Source organism: Triticum dicoccoides, chromosome 7A (assembly GCF_002162155.2).
Source record: "Triticum dicoccoides isolate Atlit2015 ecotype Zavitan chromosome 7A, WEW_v2.0, whole genome shotgun sequence".
NCBI classification, from domain to species: Eukaryota; Viridiplantae; Streptophyta; class Magnoliopsida; order Poales; family Poaceae; genus Triticum; species Triticum dicoccoides.
The window spans coordinates 223,864,052-223,876,796 of record NC_041392.1 but is presented as its reverse complement, the minus strand read 5'-3'; positions in this window follow the sequence as shown (position 1 = coordinate 223,876,796).

Genomic DNA, 12,745 nt, shown 5'->3' with positions numbered 1-12,745 from the left:
AGAATGTGATATGATGAACCACTCCAGAAAGCAGGAATTGAATTTACTCGATGAAACAAGAATAAGAATTACATTGTGCTTATCCTTCATCAATTAAATTGATGACAAGCAACGGATTTCGCATACCACTTATTCTCGTAGAAAGGATTAAGAGAGATATAGTGCAAACTTGACAAGGTCTTCAACGAACCACCGGTAGGATTTGGAAACAACGAATAAATTGATATGAGCACAACGAAAGAGGAATGTTGAACGAACCACCGTAAGAATTGAAAATGAACGAAGTAAAGGGGTGAATCACTGATAAGAATCAGAGAACGAATGAAGATACTTGAGGGGATTTAGATACATGAGACCGAATAGATCACGAGCTGATTAGGGAATACTTGAATGATGCACCAGTAAGATTTAGAGAATGAGAGCTGAAAGCTGAGAATGAATAAATCTGAGATGATGGCCTCCGGATAATCAAACTGAAAAGACTCCTAAATTGCTCCGGATGGGTCAAAAGAATTCTCACAAACGAAAACAATTATGAGAGGATGGCATACAGCTAGCACCATGAATCTTGAAGAGAATGGAGCAAGATATGGAGGAAAACTCTTCTTCGGTCTTCAAATGTTGAGAATGACGACAAGAAACACCATCATGAATTGTTGAGATACTACGGGATGACGAATTTAAAGGTTGAACCAATGATTAAAAGAATTTGAAAGATCTTGGAGCAAGACATTTGACTGATGACAAATCATTCTTACATCAAACTTTGAAAATAATTTGAGAGTACCTTCGAAAAATTAAAAGAGTCAGGTAAGATTCTGGAAAAAGACCTGTGGGTTAGGGCCCACTGAAAAGAAACACCGTTGAATGATTACTTGGAAGAGAGATTGCACCGGTTAAATTAAATGGCTTGAAAGAGATAACCACCTCAAAATAGTTTGAACGGTTTGGAATGAAAACACGAATCTTCTGAGATATCTTCAACACTCCGGAACAAATGGATAGCAAGAGTTTACCGATTCAGGGGTGCACCGGCATGGTAAAGCATTTGAAAAGAGGAAAAAGGAACATGATCAACACCGAAAACTTGAATTGAATCCACCAGAGAATAAAAAGAATTAAGAATGATGAACTTGAAGCTTCTGAGCATCTCCACGAGAAATCGCCGGTTAAAAACATTGAAGGGAAGGAAAGAAGAAAGTTCACATGAATCAAATGGATACTTAATTAAGGTATATGAGTCCTCGAAGAAAAAGGGGTGGGGGTGGGTACAACAAAGACAACTTGGGACGGATGAAACGAACACCGTTGACGAAAACTGAGATTGGATCTTGCAAATGTTGAAATGATCAGATCCACTCGACGAGAAGCGCGCCGGTTGAAAAGGATTGACATGACAATCTCGATTATAATGAAGGATTAGTACTCACATAGATATATGAGAACACCGCTTAGAAAGAGGCATGGAATCAACATTTGACTTCGAAGCAACTCGAATACCACAACTGAAAAAAAACACAAAGTATTGGCTTGCAAAATAAGCCGGAACAAACATATGATAGAGATTTCGTCTGAAGTTTTTGTGGTGGGGCCCACACGGGCTCGATCGTACAGCCCCATCATGTACAATGAAGTGCACATGACATACGAAGCGTCCCCGAGTCAGCATAGGCAAGGACTCTTTAAGACACAACGAGACCACTGTAAAACCAACTGTGGATAGGCAGACCACTAGACGTCGAACCCCAATCTCATATCATGCATCTGACGGTAAGATATCCTAAGAGCTACTTGAATTCCCACTTATAAACTCCCAAAACTTTCTGGTTATGCAATCAGGTGTTGGGGATATAGGGGAAGCATAATATCTCACCCAAACTAACAATTCCTACATCCGGCTGTATCCATCCTTCAACACATAACCAAGAAACCTTCGGAAATCGTTTACCTCAACCTTCGAAAAGCATCTGCTATACGAGTTATGGCAATACTCCCGAACTCCCACCCCAGTACTGGGTGGCGTCGAGGTTATCTCACCAACAACTGCATAAAGGAGATTTTCGATGTCAGCGAACTCAGGTATTCCAGAACTGCAACGATAAAATTGTGACGACAACACCTCAGAGCTCAACTCCCTGGGACACTGCCACAACCCCTAAATGTCAGGAGGCACCAAGAACAATGTTCTCGTCACAAAACCATCGAAACGATTCCAATATACCCGCGTGATCCCAAAAAAATCATGAAATTTGAGGAGAGAAGAGTCAAAGCTCTACGTCAGGAGGCCTCACCAGAGCGACGAAGGGACTGAGGAGTAAAAAGAATCCTACTCTTCGATATATATATAATCCTATAAGACTCAAAACATTTTTCTAGACTCAACAATGTCAACCATTCGATCAAGCAAGGGGCTCCTAAGTCGGGGAAGGCTCTGATTACCAACTTGTAACACCCACGATGCGTCTATATCTCCCACGTGTCGGAGCATGACTTAGAGGCATAACCACATAGTAGGCATGTCACAATAGGGGTAATCTTTACACATCCCATGTACTGAATAAGATAGAGATAAAGAGTTGGCTTACAATCGCCACTTCACACAATACATAAATATAGCATTACATCATCCAGATACAATCAAGGTCCGACTACGAAACCAAAATAAAGACAACCCCAAATGCATAGATCCCTGATCTCCCCGACTAGGCTCCACTACTGATCAACTGGACACGAAACAACACAACAAAAATGATCTTCATCGAGCTCCCATTTGAGCTCAGCTGCATCACCTGCACTGGTATCAACAGCACCTGCAACTGGTTTTGGAAGTAATCTGTGAGTCACGGGGACTCAGCAATCTCACACCCTCGCGATCAAGACTATTTAAGCTTTAGGAAGGAAAAGGTAGTGAGGTGGATTTGCAGCACTAAGCATATATGGTGGCTAACATACACAAATGAGAGCGAGAAGAGAAGCAAAGCACGGTCATGAACTAGAAGTGATCAAGAAGTGATCCTGAAACTACTTATGTTCAAGCATAACACAAGAACCGTGTTCACTTCCCGGACTCCGCATAAAAGAGACCGTCACGGCTACACACACGGTTGATGCATTTTAATTAAGTTAAGTTTCAAGTTCTCTACAACCGGATATTAACAAATTCACATCTGCCCATAACGGCGGGCACGGCTTTCGAAAGTTCAAAACCCTGTAGGGGTGTCCCAACTTAGCCCATCACAAGCTCTCAGGGTCAACGAAGGATATTCCTTCTCCCAGGAAGACCCGACCACACTCTGAATCCCGGTTACAAGACATTTCGACAATGGTAAAACAAGACCAGCAAAGCCACCCAATGCGCCGACATCCTGATAGGAGCTGCACATATCTTGTTCTCGGGGCAACACTGGATGAGACATCCTACGAGTAAAACCAAACCTCAAGTTTCCCCGAGGTGGCCCCGCAGTCTACTCAGTTCGGACCAACACCTAGAGAAGCACTGGCCCGGGGGGGGTTAAAATAAAGATGACCCTTGAGTCTGCAGAACCCAAAGGAAGGTGATAGGTTGTTAGTGCAAATGTAAAACCAAGGTTGGGCCTTGCTGGAGGAGTTTTATTCAAAGCGAACTGTCAAGGGGTTCCCATAACACCCAACCGCGTAAGGAACGCAAAATCAAGGAACATAACACCGGTATGACGGAAAACTAGGGCGGCAAGAGTGGAACAAAACACCAGTCATAAGGCTGAGCCTTCCACCCTTTACCAAGTATATAGGTTCATTAAAGTAAACAAGATATAATAATGATATCCCAACAATATCCATGTTCCAACAAGGAACAAACTCCATCTTCACCTGCAACTAACAACGCTATAAGAGGGGCTGAGCAAAGCGGTAACATAGCCAAACAACGGTTTGCTAGGAAAGGTAGGTTAGAGGCTTGACATGGCAATATGGGAGGCATGATATAGCAAGTGGTACGTATCGTGACATGGCAAAATAGCGAACAACTAGCAAGCAAAGATAGAAGTGATTTCGAGGGTATGGTCATCTTGCCTGCAAAGTTCTCCGAGTAGACGAAAGCTTGATCCTCGTAAGCGTACTCAATGGGTTCCTCGATCACGAACTCGTCTCCCGGATCTACCCAAGGCAATAACACAAGCAAAGGAAACCACAGTCAACCACGGTGCAATGCGCAAGCAACATGATGCAAAACATGGCATGATATGCGAGATGTGCTATGCAATGCATATGTGTGCTCCGGAAGGAAAAGATTGAACCAGGCCTCAACTTGGCAAACCAAGTGCGCCTATGGAAATATGAGTTGATTTCGGTCGAAATCGATATAAAGATCACCAGAATCGGATGCACGGTTTGCAAATGGCAAGCAAAACAATAATGGCACAATTCTGCGATTAACAGCACGATGCCATCTAGAATGCAACAAGAAACTAAGCTACTGCACTCCAACATAACAACAAAGCACATGGCAGTGATCTACTCAAGATACTTGACAAAAGATAAACACTGAGCTACGGCTAAATCACACAAGAGAAGGTTCCAGCAAGCATGGCAAAAGTGCAAAAGATATCAGCTTCACAGACTTAGTGAAAATACTAACATGCCAGAAAGTAACATCAGGAAGACATGTTTAGAGCAAGATAACAACATGCTACAGGAACATAACATTGCGATACAAGGCATGGCATGAATCTACTCAAAGCATATAACAAAAGTCCCTTACTGACCATAAGCCAAAAAGGATGCGAAGATATGATGGCACCCATGTGAACATAGCAAGTTTCGTTAACAGATTCAGACTTGGCAGGAAACTGGACATGGCATAAACAGAATTATGAAGGCATGTTTGCGAGCTCGATGCACACAACACAAGGCATTGCATGACAAGCTAAGCATACTACCAGCAAGAAGACATGATCAAGAAGCTAAACATGGCAAGAACAATCTCATAGCATGCATGGATCAACTACAACAACCTTGGCAAAATTGATTAAAACATAAACAATCTGCCAGGAACATTTAATAGCAAAAGTAGAGCAAGATTGAGTCATGCTAGGGCACTCCGTAAATGCAAACGGGTACATGGATGGATAGAGCACAACCATATTCCCAAATCATCCTTACAGAAAATACTCAAAAGAAGCATGGATCTCACCGTAGCAACATGAATACATGGCATTAAAATAACAGCAGGGAAATGACTTAGTGAAATTTTAAGTCCCTGAAAACAGCAACATCACGAGAACTACTTTGCATGCATGTGCTAGTCATCACATTGATCACAAAAATACATGGAACACACCCCTGTAAAGATGGCATGGCATAGCCGAAAACACATGTAGAGCTCTTGCCCATATGCAGCACACAATAATCATGGAAAAAATGACAAATGCTCATAATCTGATAAAAATCAGCACCTAACATTATGAAGCACTCTTGCATCAACGATTTGGGCATCAAGATGGACTCAAACATGCATTGTGCAATGGAACAAAATAAAGAGCACATCCAGATGAACATTTTGATATATTATACGCATGAAACGGAGCTACGGATGAGAAGTTATGATGCGATGAACATGGCCTGAAAATATCACAGATCTGGGGACTTGGAGAAAAATTAGACCTCCGAAAAGTCAACGCGGGATGAGACGGAGCGGGACGGAGGGATCTGGACGTGGACGCGGCGTTTGGATGGAGGGCATGGTGGATCTCGTCCACTCTCCGGGATCTCGCCGGAGTGGAGGAAGACGGCGGCCGGAGACGTGGGGCTCGCCGGAGTTGCGAGGGAGCTGCAGAACGGGCAGATCCGGGCATGGGGACCCGGATCCGGCCACGGCTCGGGCGGAGGAGCTCCGACGCCGGCAGGGTTGGCGAGCTCGAGGCCATGGCAGGGCGGCGCACTTGGGGCTCGGTCACCGGCGAAACTCCGGCACGGGCGGCGCGCGTGCGGGGACGAAGGCGGAAGACGCGGTTTTGATGGAGGGGGTTTGGATGGGTTTTGGACCACTTTGAAGGGGTGTTGGGCTGCAACACACACGAGGCCTTTACGGTTCCCCGGTTAACCGTTGGAGTATCAAACGGACTCCAAATGACACCAAACTTGACAGGAGGTCTACCGGTGGTGTACCAAGGCCGCTTGGCAAATCTCGGTCCATTCCGAGAGAGTTTAACACCCGCACACGAAAAGAGGTAAAAGAGGACACCGGAGGACGTAGGAGTGTCGGATTGCAAAACGGACAACGGGGAAAAAGCTCGGATGCATGAGACAAACATGTATGCGAATGCGATGCACATGATGACATGATATGAAATGCATGACATGAACAAAATGAAAAACGAAGACAAAAACCCAACCACGAAGGAAACTCACAACACCTCTCCGGAAAAGGCAAGGGTCGAAGAACAAATATGGAAAGTTGTATCCGGGGCGTTACAGCTCCGTGTTTCCATTGACTGTGATAACGCTGCGGGGTCTAGGCATTTTAAGCTTTAAATAAGCATAGTGCGGGACCGCATTGAAGTGAGCAAAGGCGGTTCGTCCGAGCAGTGCATGATAACCACTGCGGAAGGGGACGATGTCGAAGATCAAGTCTTTGATGTGGAAGTTATCTGGTGAACCGAAGACTACTTCCAATGTTATTGATCCCGTGCAGCGGGCTTCTACGCCGAGTATCACTCCTTTAAAGGTGGTGTTAGTAGGGTTGATTCTTGAGGGGTCAATACCCATTTTGCGGACCGTGTCTTTATAAATCAAGTTAAGACTGCTGCCGCCGTCCATGAGGACTCGGGTGAGATGGAATCCGTCATTGATTGGATCAAGGACCAAGGCTACTGAACCTCCATGACGGATACTGGTCGGGTGGTCCTTACGATCGAAGGTGATTGGACAAGCCGACTAGGGGTTGAATTTTGGGGCGACCGGCTCTACGGCGTAGACGTTCCTGAGTGCGTGCTTGCGCTCCCTCTTGGGGATATGAGTTACGTATATCTTATTCATTGTTTTTACCTCAGGGGGAAATTTCTTCTAACCTCCTATGTTCTATGGGCGGGACTCATCCTCGTCCTCGCTTGGCGGCCCTTTCCCCTTGTGTTTGGTATTTAGCTTACCGGCCTGTTTGAAGACCCAACAATTTCTGTTGGAGTGGTTTGCAGGCTTGTTGGGGGTACCATGAATCTGGCAAGGCCGATCAAGTATCTTGTCTAAATTGGATGGGTCATCCATGTTTCCTTTGAATGGCTTCTTCTCCTGACCGGGTTTAGAGCCATTGAATCCGGAGTTGACCATCGTGTCTTCGGTATCTTCATTGTTGCTTCAACACTTGTGTTTGTTGCATCGTGGCCTGTCGTTGCCATCTCTGGCTTCGGAGGCGCCAGGGTCGCTGGTACTGTTGCTTCTACAAGCTAACTAGATGTCTTCTCCCGTGCAAAAGCGGGTCATGAGTGCGGTAAGGGCTGCTATGGACTTAGGCTTCTCTTGGCCAAGGTGTTGGGCGAGCCATTCCTCATGGACGGTATGTTTAAAGGCCGCGAGGGCTTCAGCATCCGGACAATCGACGATTTGGTTCTTTTTAATTAAGAACCTAGTCCGGAGTTTGCGGGCTGACTCTTCGGGTTGCTGGACTATATGACTAAGGTCATCAGCGTCCGGAGGCCGGACATAGGTACCTTGAAAGTTCTCTCTAAAGGCATCCTCCAGATCTTCCCAGCTACCAATGGAGTTCTCTAGGAGGCTGTTTAACTAGTGTCGTGTTGGTCCTTTCAGCTTTAAGGGGAGGTATTTGATGGCGTGGAGATCATCGCCGTGAGCCATGTGAATATGTAGAAGAAAGTCTTCAATCCATATCGCAGGATTAGTCATTCCATCGTATGCTTCAATGTTTATGGGTTTAAATCCTTCTGGGAATTGGAGTTGCATTACCTCATCGATAAAGCATAAGGGGTGTGCGGTGCGTCTGTATCGGGCAACGTCTCGACGGAGTCCGGATGACATCCATATTCGGTTTTGGGCCCGGGTGAGGTTATGCCTGTCGCGCTAGGCTTGATGGTCATCGTCTCACGTTGGGGCACGCCCCCTTGATCCATATATTGATCTGGCCTGACCGGCTCTATTGTCCAGGTCCTGGCGTAAGTCGTAGGTATAGCCCAGAGCTGCTACCTCTTTGCCTCGATGGCGAGGTGGTAGGGGCTGGTGTTCGGCATAAGCAGTCGCTTTATCTCGCCCATGTGGTGGTCGGTCTGGTTCATCAGCACGGTCATATCTCGACGGTATTGGCTCAAGGGCCTCGTCATCGAATTGTGGTAGTAGCCGACGCTTCGGATAACTCTTTTTTGGGCGCTCGAGGCCGTATTCTTCGGCAGCTAGGACTTGGGTCCATCTGTCGTTGAGAGTATCCTGTTCAGCTTCTAGCTGTTGCTGCTTTTTCTTTAGACTTCACGCAGTTGCGATTAGCTGACGCTTAAAGTGCTCTTGCTCGAGGGGTTCCTCTGGCACGATTAAGTCTTTGTTACCGAGGCTAACATCCTCCTCGGAGATTGGTAGATAGTTACTATCTTCCGAGTCCTCATTCCCGACCGGCTCGTTGGGGTTGACTTGTCCCTCCTCCCATTCATCCTGCTCGAACACATGTTTGACCGGTTCTTTGGGATTTTCGGCATCGCCCGGAGTGTTATTGTCTCCGGTGCTGGTGTTGCTGACGTCGACGTTTTGGTGGTGCCTCAGTGGGCTTATCCTCGATCGGATCTTTCCTGCCTTCGTCGTCGTCCTCTTTGGGTGTATCCACCATGTACACATCATATGTGGAGGTAGCTGTCCAGCGCTCAGTGAATGGAGGGTCTTGGCTTTTTTTATCTCTGGCATCGCCGTCCATACTGTCGATGTCTTCGGAGGTGTAATCTAGCATGTCGGTCAAATCCTCAATAGTGGCTATTAAGTGGGTGGTGGGTGGGACGTAAAATTCCCTGCTCTCAGCCCCTAGTCCAAGTTGGGTGTAGTTCGGAGGTGATACTTCTGTAATGTCGAGGGATCGCATTAAGTCTAAGGCCTGTTTAGGAGCAAAGGCTGGACGGGGGACCGATGACCTGTAGGGCTAGGCATGGTAGACTCCAGGCTGTGCTCACCAGATGCATACCTCGAGAGTTCGGAGTTTGCATCCTGAGGCGGGTTTAGCTCTCCGATGATAGGGGGAGTCCTACTTGATTCCAGGCTCACCGAAGACATTGTTGCCTCCGGGTCTCCGGCGAAAAGTTCCATATTAGGAGAGGGTCCGGTGGGTTTCAGATACCCATCTTCAGATGAAGTAGTCTACCCTGGATCTAAGGCCGGGGCAGGGATGACAGTTGGTCCTTGAGCGGTTCCTCATTACGGGTCCGATGAGTTTCCCTCTTGGAGCAGACGAACAATGGTCGAAGCCGTGAACCCTTCGAAGATCAAGTATCCTCGGACGTCGGCGACATAATTTAGGCTCCTGAATCTGATCTGATGACCAGGGGCGTAGCTGTCGATCTGTTCAAGGTGACCAATCGAATTGGCGCGCAGAGCAAAGCCGCCGAACACAAAAAGTTGACCGGGGGAGGAAGGTTTCCCAAGAAACAACATCATTGTTGATGATTGAACGAGCCATCGAACCTTCTGTCGATGACACAGTGGAACTCTCAATGAAAACACCAATGTCGGTGTCAAAACTGGTCGATCTCAGGTAGGGGGTCCCGAACTGTGCGTCTCAGGATCGAAGGTAACAGGAGATAAAGGGGACATGATGTTTACCCAGGTTCGTGCCTCCATAATGGAGGTAAAACCATACTTCCTACTTGATTGACTTTGATGAGTATAGGGCTTACAAGGGTTGATCTACCTCGAGATCGTAATGGCTAAACCCTAGCTGTCTAGCCTATGTGAATTTTGATTGCCTCTACGGACTAAACCCTCCGGTTTATATAAACACCGAAGGAGCCTAGGGTTGTACAGAGTCGGCTTACAGAGAAAGGAAACCATACATCCGGACGCCAGACTTGCCATCCACGCAAAGGAGAGTCCCATCCGGACACGGGGGAAGACTTTCTACTTTGTATCTTCACAGCCCATCAGTCCAGCCCACAACACACGGGCCAGACACCCGAGGACCCCTTAATCCAGGACTCCCTCAGAGGGCTTCTACATCATCTTTGTTGCCTTCTGATGATACGTGAGTAGTTCACCATAGACCTACGGGTCCATGGCTAGTAGCTAGATGACTTCTTCTCTCTTTCTCTGTGATCTTCAATCAATGTTCTCCTCGATGTTCTTGGAGTTTTATCCGATGTAATTTTCTTTTGCGTTGTGTTTGTTGGGATCCGATGAATTCTGGGTTGATGATCTGAATATTTATGAGATGTAATGGAGTCTTTTCTGAACTTTATCATGCATGATTTTTATAGCTTTCTATTCCTCTCTGATCTATCCTTTGGTTTGGCCAACTAGATTGATTTATCTTTAGTGGGAGAGGTGCTTTGTGATGGGTTCAATCCTGCGGTGTTCTATCCTAGTGATAGAAAGGGACAAGACACGTATTTGTATTGTTACCGTCAATGGTAAAACGATGGGGTTTACTCATATTAGTTGAGTTTATTTTGTCTATATCATGTCATCTTACTTAAGGCGTTACTCTATTTTTATTAACTTAATACCCTAGATACATGCTGGATAGAGCTTGATGGGTGGACTAATAGTAGTATATGTAGACAGGAGTTGGTCTACTTGTCTCGAACATGATGCCTATATACATGATCACTGCCTTGAATATCGTCATAACTATGCGCTTTTCTATCAATTGTGTGACAGTAATTTGTTTACCCACTATATGCTATGTGTTCGAGACTGAAGACTCTAGTGAAAACTATGGCCCGGGTCTAGTTTTATCATATATATTAAAAACCAAAATATCCTTGCTGTAATTTTTATTTTTATTTTATTTTGCAATTTATATATCTACCTATACAAGATTTTTTTTGAAGTATGCCCTAGAGGAAATAATATTGTATTATTATATTTCCTCTATTCATAGTTAAGAGTTTGTATTCCATGCTATAACTGATATGATCCTAGAATATGTGATTCAGTGGAAAACTCATATGCACGTATGGAATGATAAACAGTAAAGTATAGGTTCCCGGTCTCGCCTCTAAGACTGGCTCAAGTGTTGTTGGTGATCATGTTTTCTGGATCTTAGGATATCGTTAAATGTAACGTTAATTCTACAACAACATTGAGGGTATGACGTTAGAAGAACGATCATACTGAATTGATCCAATACTTGTCTGTTATAGTATGTGATTACATCGTATAAAATCATCTATTATAACGCAGAGTGTTAGAATGTATTTTAGTTCCTCGGACCATGAGATTATATCGGTCAGTTCCTACTGGATGGTGGGCTTTGGGGTTGCTCTCACGACCTACTGGACGGTGGGCTTTGGGTTGCTCAAACGTTATATATAACAAGGTGATCATAATGACAACTTTCAGGCTCGCCGGAAAGTTTGACAAGTGATCGGACAGCTAGAGAGTGGGATTTGCTCCTCCAATGATGGAGAGATATTCTTAGGGCCCACCTTGTGTGACGGCATCCATCATCGTCTCGCCAGACACAGGTGACTATGTCATGGGGATGCCAGAACACATCAACGTGAAAGAAGAACAAAACCGGTAATGGGAGCAACGGTATAGTGAGCATGGTGATGACTCTGGAGGATGTCGGTGCACACTGGGTTTTGTAAAGTATCACGAAGCAAAGGGAACATCACATGATAACCAAAGGTTCACTCGAATATCATTCGTGTAATCACAGGGACCGACATTGATGTCCACGGTTCCGCTATCGGTCATTGAACGGAGGGGTTTCGTTCATGTCTATGATTTACCGAACCTATGGGGTCACAATCTTAAGGTAATCACAATCTGCTGAGTGTTAGTAGAACTGGAGTGATGAGAATATATTTTTAAATTGTTTCATTAATATCTAGAATAGTTCTGAGAGGATCCAGAAGTGTTTCGGGGTCACCGGAAGGGTTTCGGTGAATATCGAGTAATACCGAGTATTACCGGTTAATTATATATAGGTGGAAAATGTTTTGGGGGATATTAATATATATATATAATGGTCTGAAATTATTTAGAACGTTTTATATTTAATTAAAATACCATTGGGCCTCAAAAGGCCATGAGGTGGAAGGGAATATGGGCCACTTAGGCCCATATGGAAGTGCCCCCCCTTTCCTTGTGGGGGTGCCGAATCCTACTTGGGGAGGGAACGGGACTCCTCCCCAAGGCTGGCGCACCAAGGGGGCTCCTTCCCCTTTGGTGCCTTCCCTCTCCCTCCCCTCTAACCTATATATACTAGAGGATTTCCACCCTATGTACACACACGTTTTGGAGCCTCCTCTAGTTGATCTAGTGCACGTTCTAGTTGGTCCTAGTTGAGTAATTAGAGCGACACCTAGCCACCTCTAATCCTCATAATTAGAAGCCCTGTGTGCTTCTAATATCCTCCCTCTAATTCTCTGTCAATGATTAGCTCTTAACGGCAAAGTGCTACCGGGTCGTGAAGACCGTACGCTTGCAACCAAGTAGAGAGGTCGTGCTTTCGGTCTTCCATTCGAGGGATCGTTCGTGTGTGGTTTGCGGGATCGGCATCAACGTTCAAGGGACTTCAAGTACGATCTACGCCAACTCGTCTACTTTCGCTGCACTCCCA